The sequence below is a fragment of the Cyprinus carpio genome, chromosome B3 (genome assembly GCF_018340385.1).
Source record: "Cyprinus carpio isolate SPL01 chromosome B3, ASM1834038v1, whole genome shotgun sequence".
Classification (NCBI taxonomy): domain Eukaryota; kingdom Metazoa; phylum Chordata; class Actinopteri; order Cypriniformes; family Cyprinidae; genus Cyprinus; species Cyprinus carpio.
In genome coordinates this window covers 7,246,975-7,255,716 of record NC_056599.1, presented here as the reverse complement: position 1 = coordinate 7,255,716, position 8,742 = coordinate 7,246,975, and the positions used below count along the sequence as shown (strand labels likewise).

At 37.7% G+C, this 8,742-nt stretch overlaps 1 pseudogene; it reads right to left on the bottom strand.

Annotated features, from left to right (window-relative positions):
* Positions 1-817: 817 nt before the first annotated feature.
* The window catches only part of LOC122136707, a 33,812-nt pseudogene continuing 25,887 nt past the window's right edge, over positions 818-8,742 (bottom strand).

The following is an 8,742-nucleotide window of genomic DNA, read 5'->3' as shown; positions in this document are numbered from 1 at the left end:
TCCCTCCCTGCACATCATCATAGCCTCATACACAGAAGGGCAAGGACGGGAAGCAGCTGAGGTGACCTGTTTAATAAGTAAAATGGAGATTTATATTAACTTATGAGAGATCATTAGCACAACATGCCGATAGCCATGTCCTCACAACAAGGACATAAACCATCCACAAAAGCTGCTTCAGCATGGGCGCGGCCCAAACACTGAGCACAGCAGTTGTGCCGCAGTGAAGCTGTTTTAGATGGAAAGTAAAAATTTAAAAAAACACAAAACCAAAAGCCAAACTGTCCTAGAAAAAGTGCCCAGATCTCAATCCAACTGAGCATCTGTGGGATGTGCTGAACAAACAAGGATGATCCATGGAGGCCTCACCTCGCAACTTACAGGACTTAAAGGATCTGCTGCTAATATCTTTGTGCCAGATACCACAGCGCACATTCAGGGATCTAGTGGAGTCCATGCCTCAACGTGTCAGGGCTGTTTTGGCAGCAATAGGGGACCCAACACAATATTAGGAATGTGGTCATAATGTTATGCCTGATCAGTGTATATGCTACTTGTGCTGCAGCATTATGTCTTAAATACTCACAGCACCATATGGCCATATGTATTGGCATTAGCAAGTTCCTGTACTTGCAGCAGCAGAAGCAGCATCAATAATCTTGAACAACAGCAATAACCAACAGCAGCAGTGTAGCAGATCTATTCTGCCAAGACCAAATACATTAACATTGCCATATCCACTACCATGTTAAAATCTTCAGAGAGTTGTCATGATAGAACTTATTTTAATTAAATCACAACTGTGCAGCCCCATTTATGTAGTTTATTTCACATTTTATTTAATTATTAGCTTTTCAATAACTCACAAACCTTCTGCAGTTCTCTTCTAAAACCCCATTTATCAAATCTGGTCTATGGAATGTGTGCATGTATCCTTTCAAAGGTGTCCAAATAGGTATCAATATCTTACCATTTCCCTTAAGGCCTCTAAAGCCTCAATGTCTCCGATCTTAGCAGCAGCACAGGCCAAAGTGGGCGTTAGTGCATCTTCAAGCTCCTGTGGACATCAGTAACAATATAGTTTATCACAACTGTTCATCAGCCTCTTCTCCTTCTTACAGTTTTTCTGAATTGCTAAAAAACTAATTTCTTGAAACCATCACTCATTTTCTCAAAACCTTAAACACAAATCAAAATACTAAAACTAAATTCACGAAACCTCTGATTCTTCCATTAAAATCAAACAATCACTGTAAAAACCATTTCAATTACACTAAAAAAAAATCAAACGTTGCTCTCAGATCACACACGAGTCAATAAAATAAACACTACAGAGCATTCCTTTGACACTATAAAGAAAAATCGAGAACACAACATCCAGAACATTACAGAAAAAAAAGTAAACATTTTGTAATTCTGTAAAAAAGTATAGTATTTGCAACTAAGGTGAATATATTGTATAGAAATACTGTATGTACTGTAAGAATAATATTGTGCTGAATATTGAATAGTACTGAATGTTGGTATATATTCAGCACTTGGATACTGCAAAAAAATACTGCAGTCCAACTGTAAAGGCCAAAGAGGTGAAATAAAACTAAATGAATAGCAGTTTATTTAATAGTGATATAATAGTTACAGTACACTCAAATACTGTAAATTGTTCAATTGCAAAACCAGGGTCAATAAAAAGAGATCCAGCCTTGATAACACTCTCTAAACCTTACTCATTCTCTCCTCATCCCCTACTTCTTAAGCCTTTGTTATACTTTCCGCGTGTACAATCCGGATGTGGACGCAGACAGCGTGGACTACTTGTAATTATACTTTCCGTGTCCGTGAGTCCGCTGTCCGCTCGGCTGATGTGTTCCACGCATGCGCAATAGATCGGCTTGAACAGACTAATCACGACGACGTTTATGCAGGAGGAAGAGCTTCTTTGTCTGCTGTACTTGGCTAATTCGCAGAAAAAAAAAAAGAAAAGACGTAGTAGGGCAAGAAGTGGTGTGTGTGGCCACTGAATGGGATCAGGACCAAAGACAGGGAGTTCAGTATGTTTGTGCAGGGGATGCATGCAATGGACGAGGAGAAGTACCATCAGAACTTTCGAATGTCTGCGGACAAATTTGATTTCGTGGCCCGCAGAATCGGTGAACGCATCCAGCACAAAAAAGAACACACAGTGCTCCGATCATTGTGGCGGAAAGGTTAGCGGTTGACTTTACGCTATTTATCATCTGGATGTTCTCAGGTCGGTGTGGCTGAAAGCTACAGACTGGCCAGCTGCACTATATTGAAGATTATTCCAGAGGTGTGCACGGCCATTTGGGACACTCTGCAGCCGGAATTCATCCCCTTCCCATCCCAGACACAGTGGATGGACATGATTTTTGGAGAGTCTGGAACTTCCCAATGTGTCTTGGTGCCATCTACGAGAAGCATGTAACCATCAAAGCCCCCCAAGCACCAGCCACCCTGCCAGGCACGGATTTCACCAACCCGCATATGTTTGTTGCAGATGCAGCTTTCCCACTGCTTCCAAATCTCATGAGCCCATTCCCAGGTAAAAGTCTTTTGTTTATCAGAACTTAACTAAAGAATTATAAAATTATATTTTGCAGTAATACTGTCACAACAGCATGACATAAACCACATTATCAATTTGTTGCTGCAATGATGTGGATGTTTTAAGTTAAGCCCATGTATTTATGTAAATAACTTCATATAGGTATATTTAATTGTATTTTTGGGTACCATTTATAATTTATAATGTTACATTTAATTACCTATTACATTATGCTTGTGTAGCATCAAAGACACCACCATGTGTGTTGACACTGTTTGTGTTCCTCTCACTTTATCCCACAGGCTCCAATCTCATGACAGCACAGCAAGTATACAACTACTGACATTCCCAGGCCCGAAGGATCATAGAAAAACACATTCGGCATTATGGCATCCCGGTGGAGGATTTTTGGCCGACCAATTGACTGCAGCCCAGACAATGTAGTACACATTGTAAAAGCCTGTGTGGCTTTACACAACTACCTAACCCACACTGATGCATCTAATCCAGGGAACATGAGATACATACCATACACCTTGCCAGATAGCCCCACTGCAGACGGAGACACCCAGCCAGGGGAGTGGAGGCTGCATGTGGCAGGCTACGCCAATCTACTTGAGGCAAGGCAGCTGACCGCCAGAAGAGCATCACGGTTTGCACTCAACACAAGGCACAATCTGATGGCATTTTTCCAGACACCAGCAGGACATGTGCCGTGGCAAGACAACGTAGTAAGGAGGGGTCTCCAGAACATTTAAAATAGTTTAAATCAGCTTTTTAAATGATTTATCACATTCAAAATAAAAGTTTGTTTACATAATATGTGTATGTACAGTGTATATTTATGATGTGTATATATAAATACACACACGTATATATTTTGAATATGTATTTACATGCATATGTACAGTATATTCATATAATTTTATTTATAAATATATTTAATATATAAACTTTTCTAATATTCATGTGTGTATATGTATATATATATACATAATATACACCGTATACACAAATATATTGTAAACAAACTTTTATTTTGAATGCAATTATCGACAGCACTAGTTTAAATGGTTGTTTATGCAGTTTGCATTTTGGTATTTGCAATTTAATAACTACATTGCTTTTGAAATTTGTGTATTGACTTTGTAAATAAACAGCTGTTTGTGATTAGGTACTTCTAATTGTTGTTCTTTGAAACCTCTCACAAAAAAGATATGGAACACAGTCAATTTTGAAAGATTTATTTGACAAACCAAATATATAAAAAACATACTCAACAAAAGCAAGAACAATAGTATAAAGAACACTCAACACCAACAAATTTTATTATTGAGTGCTGTCATTTTGAAATGCCTGCTTCTGTTTATGATAAAGAAGCTGGTGTATTTCAAATTTAGCTTCCATGCAGACATGGGGTGAAAGTTTTGCCAGCATGCTTGTAACCATCACACCAAAGGCATGGTCCTCGTCCTCTTTGGCTTTGTCGATTTGTTGAAGCTGCTGGAGGATAGCATCTTCAATGGGTGTGGTAGGTGTATGTCTTTTTCGTTTCAGGGATGTGGGGAGGGGAAGAACCTCACTTGGCGGATGATGAGGAGGGTGTGGGGGTGATGACAGCCCAGCTGCTGCGGGGGTGGTGGGAAAAAACCTCTGGTTGTGGTGATGCCGTCAAAGTTCTTGAGGAAATGGACTCATCTGCTTCAATTGTTTCCAGGTTCAGTTGTGAATGTGTCGCCTTCTAGCTGCAATACAGTAATATTAGTTAACCATCTATGTAAATTCCTAGCAGCTAGTATGACAAATGTTCAGTACTTATGGCTGACAATGTAGGGACAGCAACAGAAATGTACATTTCTTTTTTAATTATTCTACATGATATATAAACATATATACTACTATATTGTAATTTTAAATAATGAAGTGTAATCATGTAGCAACTAAGCAAAAAAATTTAGTCAGAATGTTTACTACAATGATGGACGGACTGAAAAATTGAGTGTTTACTGTTGTCCTTTGGCATTATTACACACTATTTTTTCCATTTAATACTGTAAGCTGCTTGGACACATCTGTATAAAAAAACAAACAATACTACATTCACTTCACAAAGCTGCCCAAGAACCAAGCAAACATAAAAGGCATAAGTTTGATTCGCATTAAACGTTACCTCTACTGGGAAGTTTGAGTCTGTGTCCCGGTGTTTCACGAAGAGTCGGACAACCAGCTCAAGAGGGAAATGATGGAGGAGGGAACAACTCTACCGCCTGGTGCACCGCTCCTTCCCTTCAGCTTCTTCTTTGCCTTCACAAAACAATCTCTCAAATATTTCCACTTGTGGCGACACACACTTTTTTCTTTGCCCAAACCCTCCAGGAGTTATTGCACATTTGGATGTCTTTATATTGCTTTAAAGAAGTATTGTACAGGTGCGGGTAGCAACGGACTTCTTCACACAGCCTCTCTTCAAATTTCGGTCTCCATGTTGTTTTTCTGGGGAATGCGCAATTGGTGCTTTTGTAGTCCGCACAGTCATAAAAAAATGGGAGGCACGCGGTCGTCTACTCAGAGCCTCCGCGCACACTCTCAGATGACGATTTTTTACGTCACGCGCACCATAGACACTATGGACACTAGCGGACTCGCGGACGTGGAAAGTATAAACAGGGGCTTTATATGTACTCTTTCTCCTCTCCTTCTCAGATTGTTTCCATCTATTGTTTGTATCATCATTCAGTTACCTGTGCCAACTTGTGCACTCTGAACTGACTCATATTTTGTACAGCTGGTTTGATCACATCATTAGAATCAAGTGTGAACAATTTTTAACCATGAGTTCGATGACAACTGTGCTTTACTTGTGTTTAACCTTTGCCACTTGTGTTTACATTTTACAGCACAAATGCATCACGGTGTGATAAGTGTATAAGTAAATGAGAATGTGTTTAGAGTTTTGCAAAAAGAGTGCATGAGATTTGCAAAATAGAGCTTAACTGCCTGAACATGTTTAAGATTTAGCAGAAAGAGTGCTTTATTCAAAAAAAATGTGTTGAAGCTAGTGAGAATTTGGTTCAGAGATTGGGGTTTTAGTGTTTGAGCAATTCAGAAAAAAACTGTAATACGGTTCTACCATATAGAGTTACAGTATACAAACTTGCATACTGGGTGGGAATTCACTATGAATGAATCGCCCTCTAATAGCATTATTTGTTTGCACACAAGATCTGCATTTTTTTTTAAAAACCTTATTACTAAATTAATTATGCTAATGAGGTAAAAAGCACAAACATTTTGTAATTAATATAGTTTAAGAGGTCATGAACTGAAAAAATCTAAATTTCCTTGATCTTTTGACATATAACAGGTAATATCCTCTAAATTTCTCATTAATTCAATCCCCATATTAGTAGGAGTGGAAATACAAGACAGATACAAACACAGGATCACTCCATCAACGAAACCGTAGAGATGCATCCAAGGATTACAAGATCCTATGTAGCGTAAGTTTTGAAAAAATGGTCCTTGAACTGCCTTCCTTGTGATCATAACCCAGATAGCATGGTGCCATTGATACAATGTTGTGTTTTGAACCAAACCATCATTTTGGTTGAGATTGACATTTCAATGTTTAATGTATGTTGGATCAACATTGAATTTTGATGAAAGCCAACAGCACACATGGGTAAAACAGTGACATTGTACTAACAGTCATTTGTAGTTAAAGGGATACTCCAACCAAAAATGAAAATTTAGTCATTAATCACTTACCCCCATGTTGTTCCAAGTAAAGAAAAGCTTTGTTCATCTTCGAAACACAATTCAAGATATTTTGGATGAAAACCGGGAGGCTTGTGACTGTCCCATAGACTGCCAAGTAAGTTACACTGTCAAAGTCCAGAAAAAGTATAAAAGACATTGTCAGAATAGTCCATCTGCCATCAGTAGTTCAACCGTAACATTATGAAGCGACAAGAATACTTTTTGTAAGTGAAGAAAACTAAAATAATGACTTTATTCAACAATTCCTTTGTCAACAGACTCATCTGTGACTCCCCACATCATCCTTGTGTGGTGGCTGACACAGAACAACCGTAGGCAGTTTGAGTGATTAATGACAAAATTTTAATTTGGGGGTGGAGTATCCCTTTAATGACCACAAGATCATGCAGGCAGAACACTAGTGGGTGTTTCTCAATTAGTGGGGCATGTCAAAACCATGATGGGCATTTTTAATTTCTTTAGCTGATTTGCTCTAATCCATTTGGGTCTTGGTTTAGGGGTGGGCCTTCATGATTATAGTAAGTCTTTTTAAAAAATGGTTGAAAACCCCTTTTTTTTTGCAGTTTTGAAAATGCGCACTGATTGGTAAAACATCCATGTTGGTCCTGCATGTGCACTTCTCAGTAGTCTAATTGATGCTTCCTTATTAGAAAGAAAACAAAGGTGCATCCTATACAGTGGTCTTGTCTGTGAACCACCTGACATGCATAATATGCATCTATATTATTATTTCTCCTTTCCTTTGTTCTGTGTGCTTGTTATTTGCATTTGATTTATTGTAACTTAATTTTTTGTTACTTTTTAATTAAAAAAAGTTAAGTGTTTGAATAAACCATTCATTTTTCTAAATTCTTAAAAAAGAATCTTCCTTTAGTATTATTTATTAGAAATTTTCTGATTAAAGTTCCAACAACATTAACAGATTTCTTGAAGTGCAAGTGACATGAACACAAAACAATATTATCATACTTTACACATAGCCCACATGCTGCATCTGTTACTCAATGCTTGCAGAGCACCTTGCATTCTTTTCTTTAGTGGGGTGAAGGCAGATGGGGTGGGACAATTTAAAAAATGAGCACACTCTTCTGATAATGGTGATATTTATTATACATTGTGTTTTAGTCACACAGAGGATCATCACCTAAAACAGGGTCATCACCTAACTGCCTGACAAAAAAAAATAAACCAAAACTCCCTACATATAATAACACATAATACTACAAAAAAATACAAAAACACCATCACCAAGTCAATCTGCCAAAACGACAGGCTGTGGAATGTGCCACTTTATGGAGTAATAGTGTGGCTTAACCCCACCTCCGCAGCAGATCAACACATGTTTCTACATCAATGCCTGTTTAGCCTCGCCCACTGATTCACACATGTAGTGTAAATAACGAGAGGCAAACACAGGTCAATGCAGAAAACCAAACAATAAAGATAGCTCAAAAGACAACAAGATACTGTGCAGTGCCAAGTTGTGGATAAAAAACAGTCTTTGTATCATCTGCCTTCTGATCCCAACATTAGGAAAGAGTGGATGACCTTTATTTTTTAATGAAGTTCCAGACCGCATCAATAAGAACTTGTTCCTTTGTTCACTTCATTTTACCGTGGATTCATTTACAAAAGCACAATTCATTTTCAGAAAGATTAAAACTAAAAGATGATGGTGTGCCGACTTTACTGGATCCGACAGTAATGTCGCACCACACAAGCATTAGTAACTGTTTTTATTACATTGTCACTATTGCTTTGTCTGTTATTACAGATTGTTTGATGAGTATGAGTATTTATGCATTTTTAACCTAAAATCACAGCAGCGTCCATCTTTTAAGGATGTAAGCTGTCAAACATACACAAATGTTAGCCAGTCATACCAGTGAGCGTTTACTTCCAATTCTACCATCCGCCATGCCTAATCAAATAGAACTTTTTCCGATAAGAGGGTCAAAACAGGGAGAACAGTATTTTTTTTTAATAATAATAAAAAAAAACAAAACACAACAGAAAACAATACAAAATAATAATAATTTAAAAAAAGGCAGTTAATGACTCTTTTGATAAGGTAATCATTTATATTACTGAAAACTGTATTAAATACGAGTAATTTACAGACTATGATAAATTGACACACTAAACTATTCTACAAAATTTAAATATTCAACATAATATAAATAAGCAATCTAAATAATCTAAATAAGCAGAATATTAATATTTAAACAGATTAGGGTCTACATAAGGCATCCAAACTCGGTCCTGGAGGGCCACAGTCCTGCAGAGTTTAGCTCCAACTTGCCTCAACACACCTGCCAGAAAGTTTCCAGTATGGAAAGGATTAGCTGGTTGTAACGGTAACAAAGGGTGAGGAAGCAAGTGCAAGAGTGAAACAA